Source organism: Physeter macrocephalus, chromosome 4 (assembly GCF_002837175.3).
Source record: "Physeter macrocephalus isolate SW-GA chromosome 4, ASM283717v5, whole genome shotgun sequence".
NCBI classification, from domain to species: domain Eukaryota; kingdom Metazoa; phylum Chordata; class Mammalia; order Artiodactyla; family Physeteridae; genus Physeter; species Physeter macrocephalus.
In genome coordinates, this window is record NC_041217.1 from 100,572,576 (window position 1) to 100,595,306 (window position 22,731).

A 22,731-nucleotide genomic window follows, 5' to 3' on the forward strand; every position below is an offset into this window, starting at 1 on the left:
TATGTCCTGGAAGCAGGCCAGGTGCTCAGGGAGAGGCCTAAGGATCTCTAGTAAGTCTTGAAGGACAAATGCAAATTAGGACGCAAAAGAAGATGTTCAAGGTCAGGGGTCGCCAAACCCCGGGCCACCGACCAGTACCAGTCGGTGGCCTGTTAGGAACCGGGCCGCACAGCAGGAGGTGACCTGCGCGTAAGCGAGTGCAGCTTCATCTGTATTTACAGCCACTCCCCATCGCTTGCATTACCACCTGAGCTTCCCCTCCTGTCAGATCAGCAACAGCATTAGATTCTCATAGGAGCACAAACCCTACTGTGAACTGCGCATGCGAGGGATCTGGGTTGCACGCTCCTTATGGGAATCTAATGCCTGATGATCTGAGGGGGGAGCTGAGGCGGTGATGCTAGTGCTGGGGAGCGGCTGCAAATACCAATTATCATTAGCAGAGAGGTTTGACTGTGCAGAGACCATAATAAATCAATGCACTTGAATCATCCTGAAACCATCCTCCCCCACCCCATTGGTGGAAAAATTGTCTTCCACAAAACTGGTCCCTGGTGCCAGAAAGGTTGGGGACCAGTGTTCTAGGTGAAGAGGACAGGATGATGAAAGCCACAAAGGTGTGAGAACTCCCAGCAAGTCTGGAATCCATCTCTGCATGTTTTCTTAGGATGTGTATATGGCTTAGTGGTTACTGTTTGTTCCAGGTGACAATGCTTTCTCACCTTGGAGTGTCTTCAAGAGTGGTTACCCAGTGTGATTCTGAGAAACCACACTCCTGGCCAGCTGATGCCAGTGGGGGGATGAGAAGGCACCCCATTTCCAGCTACTTCCTTAACAGGGATCCCAAAAGAGCACTGTATTGCTATATTTATGATTCATTTTTTGGAAATGGAAAGACCTCTTGCCAAATCCCTGTCAACGGAGGTGGGATCTAGAATGGGGTGCCCAGGGCCTGGGAGAGGTGGGTGGGCTAAACCTTGGGGTTTCCCAGAATTTCAGAATTAGAAGGGGCTGAAATGAGTCGGTTGGCTGGCCTCCCCTGGATGCTGATGTCTGAGACCTCTGTGGAAAAGTCCAGTGGGTTGCACGCTTGCCCTCTGGCTGGCTTGTGAAGGAACGCGGCCTTAGCCAGTTTGGGCCAGCTTACCTTTAGGGTGGACCACTGGGCAGTAGGCCTGGGAGAGGCACACCCTCAGATCAGCCTGTTCCTCAGCACAGGAGGTTGCTTTGTTTCCCTCAAGGCTGGTCTGCTTATGTTGACGCTGATTCTTGTAAAGTGATGCACGGGCAGGGATTTACCCCCAGGTGAAAAAACCATAAGGCATGGATCTCCACGAGATCATTTTGCTCCCACCTGGGAGGTAAAGCCTTCTTTCTAACTCAGGCTGATACAGGGTTTTGTACCACCATCTTCACCATAAACTAATGAGTAGCCCATTTTCTTATTGAGGCTCCTACAAGTTATCACATTTCCGGGGTGTCCAACTCTTACCAGCAGCTCAGGTTTTTGTCCCAGTGAACTAATGTTCTCATCAGTAGTTCCCTCTGATAAGCTGAGGAAAGTGGAGAGTTCAAGGACTGAAAACTAATTGGGGAAAGTGGGCACTTAAACTTCCTACCCGATCAATGATCCCTTTGCTCTAGTCTAGCCTTCTCAGGATTTGGGGTGCAGTGAGAAGTGGGTCTGCTATTTATCTCACATATTTTCATGTCTCCGGGCTCCTCCTTCACTGGAACCACAGACTGGAAGGGACCTTCGGGATGATTTAGCCCACCCTGCATCGCGCATTGAGCTCAAAGGCCCAGAGACGTTATGCCTGAGAGCACACGGTTATTAGTGAAGGGATGGACCCAGAACCCAGGCTTTTTGACATCCAGCTCAGTGCTCAGTCCACCAGCCCACGCTGCCTCCATGCTCATGTTCAGCCCTGGGTATTTTATTACCTTCTTTCCCCCAACCCTTCGTGGCTTTTTAACCAGAGCACAGTGGTCTTTATGCAGATGATACTTAGGAAAAGTATAGCCTAACTTTTGATTTGCTGGGGGTTGTCATGTCAGCTTGCAGGAAATGCACTAGAAGTGTGTGGGGAAACACTGCAAGGCATCCTCCATGACTTCTACGTTCGGTTTTGAAGGAATGGGACAGTGATATCATTCATTCTTGAACAGAAAAAACAAACCAAGCTTGTTTTCAGGGTCTAGCACAGCACTTCACACAGAGGCTGGAATTCCCCTACTGGCCATCATGCTGAGTACAGGGCATCACCAGTACTGTAAAGTCTCTGGATCTTTTGGGCTTAAATGGAAAAGCATCATCTCTAAGGTGGGGAAGAAAGTACAGGCTTTGTAGTTTCACATAAGTAAAATCCAAGTAATATCCCTTGGAATATTAGCTACCACTGTGGCCTGCTTTCTATGTGTCAGTTATGCTGCTCCTATTAACTCATTCAGTACTCAGCCCTAAGTGGTGAAATTATATTATTCCCAATTTTATGAATGAGAAGAGTGAGACTCAGTTGCTTGTCCAAAGTCATAAGGTAGAATGTTGCAGAACGTGGAGTCAAATTGGCTGACTGTAAGCCCTCCAATCCAGAAATGTCTGAAGACATGGCAGGAGGGCTCCCAGGGATAAAGGCCATTGAGCTGCCATCTCCTGCCAGATGCTGGGCTTCTGTTCTCCACGCCCAGACTCCTAACGGGGACAGCAGAACACTTGTTCACGTTCTCACCTCCACATCCTATCCCCATGGAAGGGTGAAAAAGAAGCAGAGGAGATCCAGCCACCTCCACTTGCCCTCTCAATGTTTGTCACCATGAGCTGCAGCAATGAGGATGGACTGGACTCTGGTGTGATGGGTTGGCACATGGTCTCAAGTTTCTGGTGCTGGGGTTTGGAACACAACTGCAATTGCTCCGGGGAGGAAGAGGGTTGCTGTTTACCAGCACCAAGTCTCTGAACTCATTCTAGTGACCGTTGAGAATTCACTCTCTATGGGAATAAAAGTTATGGAGAAGGAATTTTTTTATCCTCTACACACGTCTAGGTCGAGTTATTATTGCCAAATAAAACAAGTATAATTTTCCCCTCCCATAATCTTTTTTTTTTTTTTTTTTTTCTTTTGCTGTATGCGGGCCTCTTACTGTTGTGGCCTCTCCCTTTGCAGAGCACAGGCTCCGGACGCGCAGGCTCAGCGGCCATGGCTCACGGGCCCAGCCGCTCCACGGCATGTGGGATCTTCCCGGACCAGGGCACGAACCCGTGTCCCCTGCATTGGCAGGCAGACCACTGCGCCACCAGGGAAGCCCTCCCCTCCCATAATCTTAAACAGACATATTCTAGAAACATTTTGTCCATGTCTTCAGAAGATTGCTTTGCTTTTTCTGGTGTCAGGTCAACAGAAAAATGTGACACCCTGGTCGTGAAAGCCTGGGTCAGTTTTTGAGCAATATCTGTATAACTGGTAGATTTTATTTTGTTATTACTTTTTGTTTGCCCTTCATCATACACTTCTCAATAGAACTAAAGACACTCTGTTCTAAGGAAGTTCATTATCTAATGATGCCCTTGGGAAGTCACTGGTTTTTATTGTGGATATTTTGCAAATCAAAAAAACAAAAAAGGTCAATGCAAGTCATAATCCATATAAATAAACCTATTAAGAAGGAAATGGAGAAGCTACAGAGTATCATGGAGATTTGTTATTCCTGGAGTTTGTTTTTCCCTCTGTAAGGAAATAGGGTGTTTTCTTTGGTTTTGTTTTTAAAACCAATTGCAAAAAAAACCCATTAAATGTGGTGGGAGGATGTACCCATAGGACCACTTTATAAGGAGCAATGAGCACTTGAAAATTATCAATATTCCTTTAAATTTAGGAACACTTTGAGTGCTCTGAGTGAATTAGTGAGAGGGAGTAAAGAGCTAGGTAAATACGTAAACTCCATTCTGCAGTTAGTTTTCTAGAGGTATGCTCAGTTATATAAGGAAGTGAGCAAAGGTTAGAGAGCTAGAGTCCAGGTGATTCTACCCAGAAGGTTTTCCCAGAGCAGTGGGGAAGAAGAAGAATGCCATTTCCTTCTTACCATCTGGACTGGCTGGCAATGCCCTGGTCTGGTGGTTCCACTGGTGTGAGGCGCGTCGCCATCTCTCCCTGCTCTTCCCTTTCCCTACCCTTGCCCTTTCGTAATTCCCAAGGAACCTGAAGCCCTCAAGCCAGTCAAGCTCACTGAGACTCAGTGTATCTCCCATGATCTTCTCTGACACATGGAAGAAGAAGAAATATTTCTTAGTTCGATGATTTGCTTCTAGTTTATTTAAGGGTCAACAGCCAAAGGTGAAAAAGGGATGTAAAGACTAGATCCAGGTGAGGCGGTGGCGACGGCAGCGGCGAGAGGATGAACAACAAGTTTGATGCATTGAAAGATGCCGACAGTGGGGATCATGATCAGAATGAAGAAAACAGGACGTAGAAAGATGGTGAGAAGGAAAAAATGGAACGAGACAAGACTCAAAGCAGCAGCAAGAGGAAGGCTGTTGTCCCTGGGCCAGCAGAGCACCCGCTGCAGTATAGCTGCAGTATAGCTACACTTTCTGGTACTCCAGGAGAACCCCTGGCCGTCCCACCAGCTCACAGAGCTACGAACAGAATATTAAACAGATTGGCATCTTTGCCTCTGTGGAGCAGTTCTGGAGGTTTTACAGCCACATGGTACGTCCCGGGGACCTGACAGGCCACAGTGACTTCCATCTCTTCAAAGAAGGAATTAAACCCATGTGGGAGGATGATGCAAATAAAAATGGTGGCAAGTGGATTATTCAGCTGTGGAAGGGCTTGGCATCCCATTGCTGGGAGACTCTCATCCTGGCCATGTTGGGGGAACAGTTCATGGTTGGGGAGGAGATCTGTGGGGCTGTGGTCTCCGTCCGGTTTCAGGAGGACATTATTTCAATATGGAATAAGACTGCCAGCGACCAAACCACCACAGCCCGCATCCGGGATACGCTTTGGCGAGTGCTTAACCTACCTCCCCACACCATTATGGAATACAAAACCCACACCGACAGCATCAAGGACAATTCAAGCTTTTGAAATACAAAAATCACATTGTGAAAGTACACAAGCTGGCAATAATCCTTTTCTGTATGTGTGTGTTTGTCCGAAAAGGATGGGAGGTCTCCGGCTGGCCCTTCCACCTGCTCACTGAGGGGACGTCCCTGATCCTCAAGCTCCCCTTTTGCACTCATTCCTGGAGGACAGATTCCGCTAGACATCCTCCAGCATCGCTGACTTTATAAAGCGGAAAAAATGGAAAATGTGACTTTGTAATAGACAAACTCTTTTTTTAATGGGGTTCTGTGGGGGGGAGTTCAGCCTTTCCTTTTGCTATGTGCTGTCCAGATGCCTCCCGGGCACCCTGTCGTGCTCTCCTCTGCTGTACGAAGGGCGTCGTGACCACATGTACAAGCCAGAGCTGTCGTCTGAGCATGATCAGTATTATGAATGTCTGTGCATCCAGGAAAAGCTTTTTGTTGGAGAGTCCCGGAATAGCTATAAATGCTGTCTTCTAGATCTGCCATTAAATTATTGGGACGTTTTGTTTATTTCACGCCCCTCTTCCCCCAAGCCCACCACTTTCGGAAAACGTGTTACTGGTTTTGTATCGTCTCCTGCCGAGTCCCGGAATAGCTATAAATGCTGTCTCCTAGATCTGCCATTAAATTATTGGGACATTTTGTTTAAAAAAAAAAAAAGACTAGATCTAAACATTGTTAAGGTAGAAAACTGGTACTTTGAGAGTCTGCATTTCTGCATTCAAGGGTAGAAATGGAAATTTACCTTTGGGGCACCCTAGTCATTTTTGAAGAAACGGTTAGGTGGCCCTTCCTCCATTATGCTGGCCAGTATAGCAGAAACTGTTTTCCCATTTTGGAATATCTGGGAGGTGCATTTTGTTCATTGCTGTATCTGTAGCACCAAGAGCTGTGCCTGGTGCAAAACAGATAAATATCTGTAGGAATGAATGAATGTTTGATCAGTGGAGGTAATTGTCTTAGGCTGCCAAGATGTGAGGGCTGGGAAGCACATCTGAGAACCCTGCATGGGAGCTTGACATGCAGTTTTTAAGAAGTTATATAATTGATAGTGACCGGAAGGAGTTGAAATAGCACTCTTGGCACCACAGTTACTGTAGGCACTTATGGCTTGACCTGAGGCCCTTGCACAGTCTGTTACCCTGTTTCCATTGAAAATGCATCTTGAGTCCCAAGAATTGGCTTATAAGTGACCTTGGGAAATATAAACCAATCTTAGGTGAAACCTTCCTGAAACTCTGGTTCAGCTGTGGCTGTTTAGTAATATGTCCACAAATAAGGCATTGCTGGGAAACCCGATGGCCTTTATTCTTGTGGTTTGTTCCTAGCAGGAAGCATTGGTGAAGTATCAGGAATGTAGACTTGGACTTTGAAGACCACTTTGCAGCTGTGACGTTTTCCTAAGTGTTCCAAGAAGACCGGAGGATCTTAAATGGGCCAGGGAGAGGTCCTTCCAGGTATGTTAATATCTTAGATGCTCTGGCTGAGCAGAGTGTGACTCAGAAACATCCCAGTGGCCACCAGCAGTCACGAGTTTCAGTAAGATGCAGATGAACCAGAGAAAATCAGAGTAACATCACAGAAGATCATAAGGTTTGACATGAGGCTGGTTGATCAGCTCTGAGAGATGGCTGGACTATCACACACAGCAAATAGCATTATTGCATAATGATGCAGGTTTGAAGGGATATTCTCCATGTAGGCTCATTTAGGCACCCCAACTTGTTCTCCTGGAGGTTGGGGTTTGTGAGAAGCAGGCAGTCTCAGATGGCATCTGTGCTGAGGCCACAGATATCCAGGCAGAAGCCTGGCACCTTGTTCTACTGCATGAGGACCCTGGGGCCTCAGGGGAAGGTGGAGAGTCTAAGGCCTTCTGGCCATAAGACTGTGCCACCCTGCTGATGGAGGGGTTGATATCATCTCAGAGAGAATTCCAGACTGACTGCTCAGATGTACTTCCTGGAACATGAAGAAGGGGCTAGCAGGTCTTGGCAGGGCATAAGGACAGTGTTGTAATATACTAAGCAAGAGAGAGGTTTTTTGTTTGTTTGTTTGTTTTTGCGGTACGCGGGCCTCTCACTGTTGTGGCCTCTCCCGTCGCGGAGCACAGGCTCCGGACGTGCAGGCTCAGCGGCCATGGCTCACGGGCCCAGCTGCTCCGCGGCATGTGGGATCTTCCTGGACCTGGGCACGAACCCGTGTCCCCTGCATCGGCAGGCGGACTCCCAACCACTGCACCACCAGGGAAGCCCAAGAGAGAGGTTTTTAAGTAGTAGGAGAGGTTATGCAATCTCCACCAGGATGTGGGGAATCAAGGTAGGGTGAGGGACAGCACTGACCTCTTCAATAAAGGCAGTATCAGTGGTCACTGTCAGCCCCCTATCAGGGGCTCCTCTGCTAGTGTCCGGTTGCAGTGACACTTGTAGCCTCTTGTGTGGGGAGGGAGAAAGCCATGAAGGGCATTAACCAGCCTGAGCAGAAAGATATCACTGGGTTAGCTTCATTTTCAGGTTGGCTCTGCTCAAGCAGTGACAAAGATAAGCACTGGTAATGCCAAGTTCATATCCCACTAGCTTGTTATCAAAGTGGGAAGAATTTTTCTCTATCCCAGGAGGACCAGTGACAGTTCCAAGGCGGGTGATGCTCACTGACTCAGCATGAGTCAGGTAGTATGACTGTGACGTTGATCAGCTATGCTTGGGGCAGGTAACTACGCTCAAGCCCTTGGCCTGAGACTGGGGGAGAAGTGGTTCTCCAAGAAAAGCTGAGTTCCCTTCATCTAAGAAAAGGGGATGAGTGCTGAGCAGCAAAAAAGTCACATTTCTACACTTTCTGACTTGAAATGTGTGACTGGGTGTAAATCAAGGCCAGAATTTCAATGAAGAACTGGTGACCTAAGGTCTTCATGTAGCTGCAGTGTTCCTAGAAAGTGAAGGGGTTTCCCTGACCTGCTCTAGAATGTTTCTTTTTTTTTTTTTTTTTTTGCGGTACGCGGGCCTCTCACCGTTGTGGCCTCTCCCGTTGCGGAGCACAGGCTCCGGACGTTGCAGGCCCAGCGGCCATGGCTCACGGGCCCAGCCACTCTGTGGCATGTGGGATCTTCCCGGACCGGGGCACGAACCCATGTCCCCCATGTGGGATCTTCCCGGACCGGGGCACGAACCCGTGTCCCCTGCATCGGCAGGCGGACTCTCAGCCACCGTGCCACCAGGGAAGCCCTAGAATGTTTCTTAAGAAGTAAAGTATGCTCAAGCACTTAGCACTGGAAAATAATCACGTGACTAACAAACAAATGGACTGGAAACTGGGGGAAGGGCAGGCAGGAACCTAAGAGAGAAGGCTCATATCCTTTCAACAAATAGGCAGCATTACTTAGAATAAAGGAGGAAATGAGGCAAGAATTGAAATAATGAAGTGGGTTTTTTTTTGGCAAAAAAAAATGGTGCAACATCTGTGTTAATATTTAGCCTAAAGAAAACCCCAGTAATTTCCGTTATTGTGATGTTATTAGATGACAGCGACATTTTTTATTTCTACCTTATCATTTTCTAAGTTATGAGTTAATCTAATCTGGCACTCAGGTCCTTCTCCATCAGGTAAAGTCCCTCTCATTCTTCAGTGGTCCCTCTTCAAAGGTACCATTCGTGTACCTTCTTTCCAGATTCACGTAGGGGGAGATCCTTTTTCTCTCTTTCTTGTCAGCTTTTCTGCTTTTGTACATACCACTAAGATAGCACTTGTCATGTTGCACTGTGGTTTTTCATTTGTTCAAAAAGTTCTTTTGGGCAAGACAGACTTGAGGTACATCATTTGACTTCTCTGAAAGTCAAAGGGGAATAACAATTCCTCCACAGAGAGGTGCTGTGAGAATTCAGTTAAAGAAGCTGATGCATGAAAAGTACGTAGCATGATATCTGGCACATGGTGAGAGCTCAGTAAATATTAGTGCATTTTAGTATTTATTCTCATTGAAATAATAGTAATTATTATTTTTATGTATTTTACCAGATGATGAGTTCCTAGAGGACAGTGGCTGTTCTAAGGTCATAGTACTCTATATATGTGGAAAGAAAAAAAGACAGGGAAAGGAGGGGAGGATAGGGGAAGAGAGGGAGAGATGGAGGGGAAAGAGGGAGGAAATAATAATGGGAACAACTAAGAAGGGAGCACTGCCAGGTTTGTCCAGAAGTAATAGCCAATGTAGCTAGAACTAGCCTATCCAGTGAAGGAGGATCTTGAGAACGTTTGTTTTATAGATGAGGAAATGTAGGGGCCAAGAAAAGTTAAGGAGCAGGTCTAAGACCATGAAGTGGGGCTGGAATACAGGCTGTCTCCCGGGGTTATTCCTCACAGCCCCTGCTGTTGCCGGATCAGCTTTTTGTCCTCTCCATTTTCCTTAGCAATGCCAAGGCATCCACATGGCTTGATAAACCTCAGCTGACCTCTGCCACTGGGAGAATAGGACATTTCCTGTCCACCCCCAGATGGAGACTGAGGAAAACGTAGGTGCTTGGTGGGAATTTTTCAATGTCTCCTGTGAAAACCCGAAGACGGCCATTAAGGAGTAGCACGGTCCTGGCCTTAATGTGGTTGGCTCCAAGGGATCAAATCCTACCTGCACCCTTAATGAGGATCACTGACTCTGATTGGAAGTGATGAGGCAGTTAAAGAAATACAGTGTATGTCCTTCTTGAATATAGGTTTGGACTGAACTGCCTACAAGGATTACTGCCTTCCTTGGATAAACAGGATTGCATTTAGCTGATATAAGAGCCTAGACAGGGTATCTGCAGCTCCTTCTAGAAGGAGTATCAGAAAAGAAACCCATTTCTGTGTTTGGGTGGATCTGGTTCCTTAGAAGTGAGTGAAAACTAATATAGAGACTTGCAGGGGATGCTTAAGAGGGGATATAGAAATGAACTTGAGAAAAAAGAGCCACACTGGGTGTTGTAAGGTCTGTAATATATTTAAAAATATTTCCTCACAGACAGTGTGCTCTCATGCATGTAGTTTACATTATACTCTAGGTACAATCATTTGCCCTAATCAGGAATTCACACCCTAAGCTGGCAATCCAGCATTCTAATTAGGAGGCCTGTATTCCAGAAGCAGCTACTATAAGAGCTTCCATGATCTTTATCGCTGATCAATAGCAGTTGCTTTACCAGTTGACATAGAAATAGGTTTCCATTGTTGAAAGCAGTGGCTTTTTAATTGGCATAATGGATGCTACCAGTGGGGTTTCAATAGTGAGATTGCTAGTTGTAAAGATATGTGGATCATCTAAAATATTTTAGAATAGCCCTTGCTTGAAAAGAGTATAAAAATCCAGACAGTTCGGTAGCTCTTGGTGAGCTTCCTGTGTCCAAATTTGAATTTAGAAGATTCTGGTTGCTCGATAATTATTGTAAGATTAATTGAATTCTGCTGCTAGAATATTGTCACATTTTCTGACACGATGATGTGATGTCAGGAGCTATAGCAGTTTTGCCTTAACTATGAAGGACAAAAGCCAACATGTTGAATGTTATTAGTTATGTAATGCTCCCTAACAAATTACCCCCAAATTTAGTAGCTTAAAACAACAATCATTTATTACTTTCCAGTGGGTTCTGTGAGCCAGGAATTTGGGAGAGGTCCTGGCTTTGGTGTTTCTCATGAGGTTGCAATTAATGTTGGCTAGAGCTGTAATTATCCAAAGACTTGCCTGGGGCTGGGGGACCCACTTCCAAGATGCCTCACTCATATGGCTGGGATAGTGCTGTCTGCTGGAGGGGAGGCTCAGTTCCTCCCCATGTCAGCTTCTCCGTGTGGCCTGAGCTTCCTCACAACATGGTTCCCAGACAAGACAAGCATCTTGAAAGAGAGGGTGCCAAGGGGAAGCTGAATCCTTTCTGTGACCTAGCCTCATATAGCATCACTTCTGCCTTACTCTGTGGATTGGGATGGTCACAATCCCCTGCCTAGATCTGGAGAAATATATAGGTGTGGCCATCTTTGTGAAATACAATCTGCTGCACTGTCTTAGTCTACTTTGGCTGCCATAACAAATACCATAGGCTGGGTGACTTAAACAACAAATATTTATTTCTTCCAGTTCTGGAGGCTGGAAGTCCAAGATCAGGGTGCTACCATGGTCACGTCCTTGATGAGGGCCCTATTCCTGGTTATGCCCTCAAATGGTCTTTCCTTGGTAGGTGCACAAAGAGAGAAAGATCCCATGTCTACCCCTCTTTTCATAAGGGCATTAATCCCATCACGAGAGCCCCACATTGGGGGTTATGGTTTCAACTTATGAATTTTAGGGGAACACAAACATTCAGTCCATAACATACATTAAAGGTAATGTAAAGAGGAAAGATAGAAAAAAGCTAGGTCCTTGATACCATAATTGTGCTGCTGAAATAATAAACCTTAGAAACATTTCTGAATGTCTTGTTTCATAAGATAGTACATTTTCTTTATTGATTTATTCTATTATTGTAGCTGAAACTATATTACTTGGTATAAAAGCCAGAGCAAAAGAATTGGGTTCAGATTCTCCCAAAGCTGCTTAGATGATATGACTTCAACCAAAGCATTTAATCCAATTCATTTATTCAACAGATGTTTATCAATGGCCTTCAATGTGCCAACCAGGTACCAGGTACTGTTTAAGACACTAGGGGGCTTCCCTGGTGGCGCAGTGGTTGAGAATCCGCCTGCCGATGCAGGGGATACGGGTTGGTGCCCCGGTCCGGGAAGATCCCACGTGCCGCGGAGCGGCTGGGCCTGTGAGCCATGGCCGCTGAGCCTGCGCGTCCGGAGCCTGTACTCTGCAACGGGAGAGGCCACGGCAGTGAGAGGCCCGCGTACCACAAAAAAAAAAAAAAAAAAAAGACACTAGGGATGCAGTATAGTGAGTAAATAGAAATCCCTGTCACCGTGGAGCTAACACGGTGTTAGCTCCTCTGTGTTCTGTGGGTCTCTATGTGTGAGGGCAGTGGTGGAATGTGGTGGCAAGTGAGAAACCAGATGAATAATTAAACTGATGTGAGTGGCGAGGAGTACGATGGAGAAAAATAAAGCAGGGAAGGAGGATAGTAGTGGCGGGGGAAGTCCTCCCCCAAAAAGTGACATTTGAGTAAAGACTTGAAGGAAGTGAGGAAGTGAAGCATGTGCCAAGGCCCATGTGGGAACAGACGTGTGTGTGTGAGGAGCATGAAGGAGCCAGTGGGACCCGGGGACTGAGGACCGTAGGAAATGAGGACGGAAAGGTTATGGAGGGGGCAGCAAATTGTATAGTGATATGGGAAGCCATCTGAGCTTTTGATTTGAGAGTTAATAGGATCTGACTTACACTTTAACAGGATCACTTTAGCCGCTGTGTCGAGGATTAGATTGAAGAGGGGCAAGCGTGGAAGCAGGGTGACTAGTTGGGAAGCTATTGAAATAACTCATATGAGGAACGATGGTGAAAATTTGATAGCAATGGAGGTGGTAAGAAGAGGTCAGATGCTGGACATGTTTTGTTAGAATTTTTTGACAGATTGGAAGTGGGCTACAAGAGACAGAGAGGTGGCAAGGGTGACTCCAAGGTTTTGGGACTGGGCAGCGTGAAGAACAGTGTTTTAGGTTTCTACTGCGGCATAACAAGCCAATCTTAGTGGAATAAACAATAGCAACATTAATTTTGCTCCCAAATCTGCAATTTGAGCTGGGCTCTGAGGCAACAGTTTGTCTCTGCTCACTTGAGTCAGCTGAGGCAGCTTGAAGTTGGGGGCTGAAATCATCTGAAAGTTTGCTTGCTCACATGTGCAGTGATTGATGCTGATTGTGAGTCGAGGTTGGGTCACCCCCGTGTGGCCTTTCCATGTGGCTGCTTGGCTTCCTCACAACATAGTGGCTGGGTTGCAAAGGTGCAAGGGTGAGTGGCCCCAAAAAGAGAGCAAGCCAGGTAGAAGCTGTATCAACTTTTATGACCTCTCTATGGAAGTCTGTGTCACTTCTGCCACATTTATTGCATCAAGGTGGTTACAAAGTTCTTCCAAGAGTCCGACAGAGGGAAATAGACTCCCTCTCTTGATGGGGGAGTAGCAAGAGCATGCAGGAGTAGATATATTGTCGCAGGATTTGGTTTTGGAAAATAAATTTCGCCACGGATGGAGTGGCCATTTATTTGACATAAAGAAAACTATAGAAAGAGCAGGTTGCGGTGCTTTGAGATCAGAGGCTGAGATCAGGAGTTTGAGATAATTTTGTTTGACATGCCCCTTGGACTTTCAAATGGAGAAGTCAGGCAGGTAGGTGGATATGTGAATTTAGAGGTCAGGGGTTGTCACCAATGTATAGTTAATATTTCAGATCAGAAAGCCAGATAATATGACCAAAGAAGTGAGTGTAGACAGAAAAGAATGTGATCCAAGAATCGAGTTCTAGGACACCTGACATTTAGCAGTGAAGGAAAAGTGGGGCAAATGAGACTGATAGGGATAGGCCAGGGATGTAATGTGGCGTCCTGGAAGCCAGGTGAGAAGAGCGCTGAAGGAGGGGGCAATGAACCAGATTTTTCAGTTTTGAAGATTGTGATTCCGTGATGGGAAACACCTGAAAAGGTGTTTGTATTCCTAACTCAGGCTGTTAGGCTCCATCAATCCAAATTCTTCTCTCTTCTGCTGGATCAAAAGCTTCTGGAGGGCAGAGATGTTAGCTTTGGTCATCTCTGGACCCTCTAAGGTCCTATCATGATGTTCTCCACACAATAGATACCCAATAAGTGAGGGTGAGCAGACATTAGCAACAAAGGGATACTATATAAGTTAAATTCCCTTAAAAGGGCAGTTATAAGCTTGAGGAATTAGTCGATTCTCATTATTCGTGGTAGTTATGTTAGATTCCTGCGAGCCTCTGATCACAAGTTTTGTCATCCCATCAATATATAACCATCTATTATGTGTTTCTGTTTAAAGACACCTTATTTATAATATACTGCTGATTCATTAATATTAAGCTCATGATCAACAACAGCGCTATACCTCATGCCTGAACGAAGCTTATCTAACACATATTTTCTCCATCACAGCCTGTCTTCTGATTAAGAACACTAGACAGCACTTCAGCACGTGCTTGGGAGTCACCTTAAACAGTGGAATCACCAAAAAAAGGCACGAAAACGTGACACTAAATAGCCCGTGAAAAGAAGGCTTGTTTACAGTAAGAGAGTGTAGAGCAGCCCCCTGTTCTGTCCCCCTCTCCTTGCTCAGACCTTAGCTAGAGATACGTGCATTGGGTGACTCAGCTTTTCTTCTCCTCTGCGCGTGTCTGCTAATGACTGCGGAAGGACAGAGCGTATTCATCTTGCGATTACAAATAAATTTTAGCGAGTATGCAAATTTGAGAATATGGAATCTGAATGATAAGCATAACTGTATCTAACTTGCCTTAAACTGAATGTAAAGGGCCAAAGAAGAAGGGTTTTATAGCTTTTTCTCTGTACATCCATTTGGGAGGGGCCATAACTTCAGTATTTTTTAAAAATTTCAAGATGTCATCAATACTTTGGGGCTTAACACCTTGCACAAATAACTGAAATTATAGCTTACTCTGATCTCATTAGTTTGAAATCAGATTTTATTACTTTGAAAACGCCTTACCATTTCTGAGTCTATCCTCTTTGGTTAGCATGTTCTTCCTATAGTCCCATAAATCAGATGGTCTGAGCAGGTTTTTCTATTTGGACACTGAGGTCATTGAACAGAACATAAGTTGGGGTATCCCTTTAACAATCTTGGGGAAGATAGACTTCTGCAGTGTGTTTCAGGGTCTAATTTTGCTCTGGGCCATAGCTGAGTCCACCTAGAATCCCACCACAGTACAAAGGTGTTTGTACAGGCTCTCAATATTGTGTCAGTGGCAATTTACAGAAATTTCCTGGAAGATTTAAAAGCCCATAAATGGGCCAGGTAGGTGGAAGTTGGGAAAAGCACAAACTAAATAATAGTATTTATGGAGATTGAGCCAAAGCAGCACTAGATCACCGAGGAGAGGTGACCACATCCCTCCTGAAGATGCTATGAAAGAAAACTTCTTCCCATGAAGGAAAACAGACCACATTTGGCTTTAAGGGAGGAAAACGTCTTGATCTTTTGGTTTTAATAAGCAATTTCCTAAATAGCTAAATTAAGTGAAATTTAAGAAGAAAATGAAAAATAAAATGAACACAAATGTGAACCCCAATGTCCTTTAAAAATGCCTTTATAATTTTCCAAGGAACAGTTTTTGGTTTCATTAAGGAAAAGCAAATTTGTCATCTTTTCTGGCCGCCTCAAACTATTTGGTTTCCAATTCCTAAAGGAGTCATTTAGCTCACTGAAGAGTAAACCCAGCTCCCCCAACAAACACCCACTGCCTGCTTGGAGCTTGGGAATCCCTCTGGGGAGGCTCAAGGGCACCCCCAAGGGCATGGCTCTGTGTCCAGTCCCTGCTGGACACTGCTGCATAGCAAGTCCAAGCCAAGGGGCTCCAGGAGAGAGGGCAGCGCCAATCTTGCCATTAGGGTGGTCAGCTTTCCTCTGCCTCTTCTCTTTCCCTAACATATCAAGTCTTCCTGCCAAGATAATGTCCTGGCTTGTGCAGCTGCAAGAAACAGGGCAGAAAGCCAATCCACTTTGTTTTGCCTGGAAGTTAACCTTGGACTCTCAAAGGAGCACTTAGAATTCTGTGGAAGCAACACCTTCCAAATACAGCAACCCCACCATTGTGGAGACCAGATTGCTGTTGACCTCAGCTTTCCCAGCCACAAAATATTGGGAAAGGGTCTTTGAGGAAAAGGTGGTCACAAAGCCTATCCACTTTTCTCAGGCCGGTGGACCAGGCAGATTAAGGAGGAGGCCCCAGGAGTGGTATGGACATTGCCTAGGATACTGGTTTTGAAGGAGTACTAAAACCCAAGTGGAGGGCTTCCCTGGTGGCACAGTGGTTGAGAGTCTGCCTGCCGATGCAGGGGACACGGGTTCTTGCCCTGGTCCGGGAAGATCCCACATGCCGCGGAGCGGCTAGGCCTGTGAGCCATGGCCGCTGAGCCTGCGCGTCCAGAGCCTGTGCTCCGCCACGGGAGAGGCCACAACAGTGAGAGGCCCGCGTACCGCAAACAAACAAACAAACAAAAAAACCGAAACAAATAAACCAAAAAAACCCAAGTGGAATAAACTAGAAATGTGATGCCAATTAACTCGGGCTTTCACTTACAGCTTTTCAGTGGAAGTAAGAGGTTCCCTGTTGCAAGGAAGGGTCTTCTCAATGAAGCATTCAGTTTTGTGATGCCTCCATTCAGGCAGCGGGGCACAACTGCAGGCCGGCCTCAGCCTCCCCCTGCTTGTGTCCACAGGTCAAGACTGGAGTCACATTTCCATCAGCTGACCTGCGAAGCTAAATAATACATGGCTCCTAAGATGCTGTTTCCTGGAAATGAGGGTTTTAAAAAAATCTTTTATTGCCTAAACAATAAGCTCTTTAACATACCTCATAAACAGTCTAGCTTAGAAAATTGCCCACAATAAGTGTAAGTAGCCATTCTCTTGTTTTGAATGTGAAGAAAGAAGTATATGATTTTTATTTATAGAATTTTCTAACCTTCAGTGTGTTGAACAAAATCTGCTTTCAAGGAGAGTGACATTATTACTGTCTTGGAAGCTCCTGTGTCTGTCTGGCCCTACTGGTTTGACTTGCTTGGTTAATGGTTCTTTCCCTGTCCTCAGCAGCTAGGGATGGACCACTGGCAGCCGAACATCCGCTCTCCAAGAGCCAAGTGTTATGAAGTGTTTTCTTGCTCTCAAGTGAGGGTGACCAACTATTGTGGTTTTTCCCGGATGGAGGGTTTTCAGTGCTAAAACCAGGATAGCCCCAGACAAGTCAGTCACGTTATTTCTGGCCAACTTGTGCCAAGGGAAGCAGCAGAGTAAGGGTTTGCCACATGCGGGCTCTGGAGCCGACCACCTGGATTAGGGCCTATCTCCATCATTTCACTCGCCATGTAACCATGGGTAAGTGACTTAAGCTCCCTGCTCTTCAGTTTTTCACACATTAAAAATAACATCTACCTCTTAGGGCTGTTGTGAAGCCAAAGTAAGATAATGTATGTAGAGTGCCTCTCAGTGTGCTGTGCACGTAGGAAGTGCTCATAAATGGTAGCTGCTGCTGTTGTTGTATGTATTATTATCTGATGGTAAATGGCAGTGGTTGGTTGGACAATTCTGTGGGAAAAATAGCAACTGATAGATCTGATGTCAACCCAGAGCTAGCCAGAAGCGATCAGATAACATTCATGAAAGCTTAAGAAGGGGGGGAAAGGGGGATTATGTTCTTCCTTTTGGAAACTATTTATCAAAATGAATTTTAATTTGAAAAGTTTGGGTGTCTATAGGGACAAATTTCCACGATCTGGAAAATCCAGGCAGACGGATTTTTTGGATAAGGGAGGCACAACTCTGTGTGCAGGCTCAAAGCTCTGCAGGCCTCTTCAGTGCCCTCAGTGAGGAAGGGAGGGAGCCTGTTGTTCATCAGCCCCTCTGGGGCCCAGTATCAGGCTGCAGACCCTTGGCATGTGTTATGGAAAACCTGAGCTGGGGCTCCAGACACATGTGTTTTAGATCAGTATTAATAGAGTCTGCTTCTGAAACTCTTATTTCCTGTCAGTAAATTTTTGCTGAGTCATTTGAGCTCTTGCATCTTCTGAGACAGTGGTCACATGACCAGACGAAACTTGTGGGCCCACTGCTTGCCTGTGGGCACATATTTTTGCAAACTTGATCGACTAATATTCCTTCACAGATCACACACTGCATGCCCTGCATTGACTTAGGGGCCTGGAGCTTACTGGAAGGGGTAGGGTCCAGCTTTGTCCACAAAGAGATTGCTTTCTAGCAGGGAGGACAGGTCCATATTCAAGAACTACAAGTTGAATCTTAAAGAATTTTCTAAACTATAAACAGAAGTATAATCCGTGTGACCGTTAAGCACAGAGTAATACCTTCTGACTGGGGAGAATCGCAAAGGAAGGCACATTGAGGTAGGCTTTGGAAGAAAAATAGAAAAAGTAGGACTTTGAAACGCTGAGAAAGGGAAAGAAAGTTTGGGCAGAGGGCGTGAGGAAGCTGTAAAATGTATACAGGTTCAGGGCATCGTGTCAGGCAATCGGCATGCTTTATTGGACCATAGGAAGCCCAAAGCCAGTTTCATGGGAGATCAGTTGGGCCAGCTAGTGGAAGATGTGGACTGGATGTGAGACTACAGAGTTTGTGCTTTCTTTCATATGCAAGGAGGAAGGGAAGGCAGTCAAGAAAAAGAGCGGTATGATCAGAGCTAGGTCTTAGAAAAAGGAATTGGTCAAGGAGGGAGTCTGTCGGCAGTTCTCTGCAGGATGCAGGAAGACAGGAGAGAGCAGAGGTATTAGCTACAAAATGCAGGTCAGAGTTGTTGAGGCCCTGAACTTTGGAAGTGCCAGAGAGAATGGAAGGGAGGGAAGAAAAGAGACTAAGGAAACACTTGGGAGGTGGAAAGAGAAGATTTATCTACATTTACCTACATCCAACTCCAGTGTGGGAATTGGGCAGAGTGGGAACACCTGGGAATGGAAGAGGGACTAGGATAACAATCTGGATGACAGGGGGTGAAGATGAGGGAAATGGGGTTGTTTAGCTCAGAGAGAAGGTTGACCAGCACCTTAATGAGAGTGTGAAAGAGACCAATGACAACTGTTCCCTGATCTCTTCAGAAAATGGGTCAAGTTAAGGTCTGAAGAATGTGGAGGAGAGGTAAGAAAGAATTTTCAAGTGGGGACCCAACAGCAGGAGACGTTTTACTGTGAGCTCCAATCTTTGTGTCACTGCCTGGAGATGGGGAGATATGCCTCCTTCCATCCCCCTTTACTAAAAACCCAGCTCAGTCCCTCCTTGGTCAATTGTTTCCTCCTAACCCAGAAAAGTCAGCATCACTGTTGCACAAAGCAATGGACATGGATTCACCACTGGAAATAGCTGTGCTAAATTCCTTTGTTAATTTAAAATAAGCATACTGAATGTAGCAGGAATAAGTGGGTTTGGGTTGTAGAACTATCAAGGACAAATCTCTAGAGGTGGCTGGTAACAGAATGCCACTTAAAACAGCTTTGCCAGAAAAAAGGGTGTATTGGTAGGTTATGGGGGCATCTCTGGTCACCCAAGACAGAAAGTGACTGAGACTTACTGAGTCCTGAGAGCCCTGCTTTGTTCCCTGCTTCTGCCTCTCTCTCAATCAGCTGCCTTTTCTCTCTGCAGGCTGACCTTGACTGTTTCAGCCACCCCACAGCACCCGAATGGTCTGTGCTTAGTGCAGGGGGCCAGAGACAGCCAGATCTTGTCTTTCTATCCCAGTTCCAACTGCCTGTGGTCTCTGGCCCAGCCTGTTGAGCAAGGTCCTATAGCACAAGCATACCTGCTGAAAAGTGTGCATTGCTGTGGACAGGGTGGCAGTTCTCAGGGAAGGGGTCATGGGCTAGACAGTCAACTCCTAACATCTCTTTAAAAATCATGACAGGATGAAACCTCAAATCTCTGCGCATGTGGCAGAATATTTGAAATGTAGAGACCAGGAATATATTAACCAACATATAGAACATCTAACATAAAATTATTTAGAAAAGTCACCATTCAGAGTTATAGAATCATATGATGCAAATAAATTATCTATTAAGGTGGCAAAGTAAACATTGACCAGCCAGCCTTTGGCATTCTTGAAACTCACAAGGGGTCAACAGTCATCACTGTTCTGTGAACACGCAGGAACCACCACTTCCGAACCTTCTCCAAGCTTCAAGTTTATGGCAGCTTTGTTTTGATTATGTCACTTTCCTTCTCAGAAATCATACATATTTGTGTTGCAAGTCACCATAAAACTCTGTAGCAAGAATTTCAAGGCCCGTACCATCACTTCTCATTACGCTCTACTTCCTCCTATTTGCTTCGATTCTGTTTGCTTACCTCCTATTGTATCCAATCTCCGTGGTTTCAAATCCGTGCCGTATATTAGATTCCTGTGTCTCACCCCTGAAGATTCTGATTCTGGGTCTTGGGAGTGTGTATATTTTTTTAAAAGGGTTTAAAAAATATATATAATTGGCATACAATAAACTATATATATTTACAGTATACAATTTGACAAATTTTAACATATGTATATGCCTGTGAAACTACCACCAAAATCAAGACAATGAACGTATCCATCGTGCCCCAAACTTTCTTCATGCCCCTTTGTCACCTCTCCCTCCTGCCCTGCCCTTCCTGCTGCTCTGTCCCCAGGAAACGACCAATCTGCTGTCAGTTACTATAGATTAGTTGTATTTCCAAGAATTTAATACAAATTCCAGCTCTTTCTCGTCTAGCTTCTTTTACTTTCTTTTTATAATGATTTTGAGATTCATCATGCTGTTGCATTTATCAATAGTTCATTCCTTTTTATTGCTGAGTAGTATTTAGTTGTGTGGATATATCACAATATGTTTATGCATTCACCTGCTGATGGACTCGGATTGTTCACAGGTTTTGGCTATTACAAATAAAACTGCTGTGTATATTTGTGCACAAGTCTCTTATGGGCATATACTTTCATTTATCTTGGGTAAACATCTAGGAAGAGAATGACTGGAGAATATGGTAGTTATACATTTAACTTTATAAGAAACTTCCAAACTATTTTCTGAAATGGTTGTACCATTTTATATTTCACCAGCAGTATATGAGAGTTCTAGCTCTTCTACATTCTTGCCAACATTTGATCAGTCCTTTTAACTGTAAACATGCTAGTAGGTTTTTAGTGATATCTCATTGTGGTTTTACTTTGCATTTCCCTAATGACTAATTATGTTGAATGTCTTTTCATATGTTTGTCATCTGTGTTGTTGTTTTTTTTTTTTTTGGTGACGTTCCTGTTAAAATCTTTTGCTGATTTTTAAAAATTGTGTTGTCTTCCTTTAATTGAGTTTTGAGAATTCCTTATATAGTGTAGATACAAGTCCTTTATCAGATATGTGATTGGCAAATATTTTCTTCCAGCCTGTGGCTTATCTTTTTATTTTCTTAACAGTGTCTTTTGAAGAGCCCCTAATTTTGTCTTTTAAGAGTTCAAGTTAAGATTCAAGTTTCGATTATTTGTTTTTTCTTTCATGGATCACACTTTTGATGTTATAAGAAACTTCTGCCCAACCAAAGGTCACAAAGGTTTTCTCCCCTAATTGTTTTTCTAGAAGTTTTACAGTTTTAGGTTTTACATTTAGGCTTATGATCCACTTTAAGTTAATTTTGGTTAGTTGTAAAAGTTATGTATTGAAGTTCAGTTTTTTTTGTGTGTATGTATAACCAATTTGTTCTGGCACCATTTGTAGAAAAGACTATCTTTTCTCCATGAACTGTCTTTATGTTACACTTTTGTTGAAAATCAACTGACCATTACATGTGAGTCCATTTCTGAACTTTCTGTACTGCTCCATTGATCGAGTTGTCTATCTTTACACCAATACCACACTATCTTGGATACTGCAGCTTTGTAATGTCTTAAAGTCTGGTAGTGTAAGTTCTCCAACTTTGATTTTCTTCTTCAGAGTTGAGCTGTTTTAGTTTATTTAGGTCTGTCATGGGCTGAGTGTTTAGAGGATTATGTCCCCAACAAAATTCATATGTTGAAATCCTAACCCCAAGTATCTCAGAATATGAGTGTATTTGGAAGTAGGGCCTTTAAAGAAGTGATTAAGGTAAAATGAGGTCATATGGGTTGGCCCTGATCCACTATGACTGATGTCCTTATAAGAAGAGAAGAACACAGGTATAAATAGAAGGAAGAGCCTGTGAACGCATAGGGAGAAGATGGACATCTTCTACAAGCCAAGGAGAGAGACCCCAGAAGAAACAATCCTGCCTCCAGAACTGTGAAAAAATAAATTTCTCTTATTTAAGCCACCTAGTCTGTGGTATTTATTATGGCAGCGCTAGCAAACTAATATAAGGACCATCACATTTCCACATGGATTTTAAAATCAGCCTGTGATTTTCTAAAAAGTGCCTGCTGAGATTTGGATTAGGATTGCATTGAATCTATAGATAAATTTGAGGAAGATTAATGAATTAACAACATTGAGTCTTCCAATCTATGAACACAGTTTATCTCTGTCTTTATTTAGATCTTCTTTAATTTTTATAAGCAGTGTTTTATAGTTTTCTTTGTGTGCCTTACCCAGCTTTTGTCAGATCTATCTCAAAGTGTTTAACATTTTTAATGTTATTATAAATAATATTGATTTTCATTTTAATACCTAAATCTTCATTGTGCATAAACAGATTTTTAAATGTTTTGTTTCTTAATCAAACTTTTCATTTTGAGACAGTTGTAGGTTCACCTGCAGTTGTAAGAAATAATACAGAGAAACCCAGTGTATCCTTTATCCAGTTTCTCCCAATGGTAACATCTGTAGTACAATATCACAGTCAGGATATTGACCTCAATACAGTCAAGATATAGAATCATTCCATTACCATTCCATCACCGTAAGGATCTCTCTGTTGCCCTTTTATAGCCACACCTACCTCCTGCCTCACAACTCATCTCTGATCCCTGACAACCAATAATTTGTTCTTCAT

General features: G+C 44.3%; 1 pseudogene; it reads left to right on the forward strand.

Annotated features, from left to right (window-relative positions):
• Positions 1-4,392: 4,392 nt before the first annotated feature.
• On the forward strand, positions 4,393-5,134 carry LOC102974604 (eukaryotic translation initiation factor 4E type 2-like; annotated as a pseudogene).
• The last annotated feature ends 17,597 nt before the right edge of the window (positions 5,135-22,731 follow it).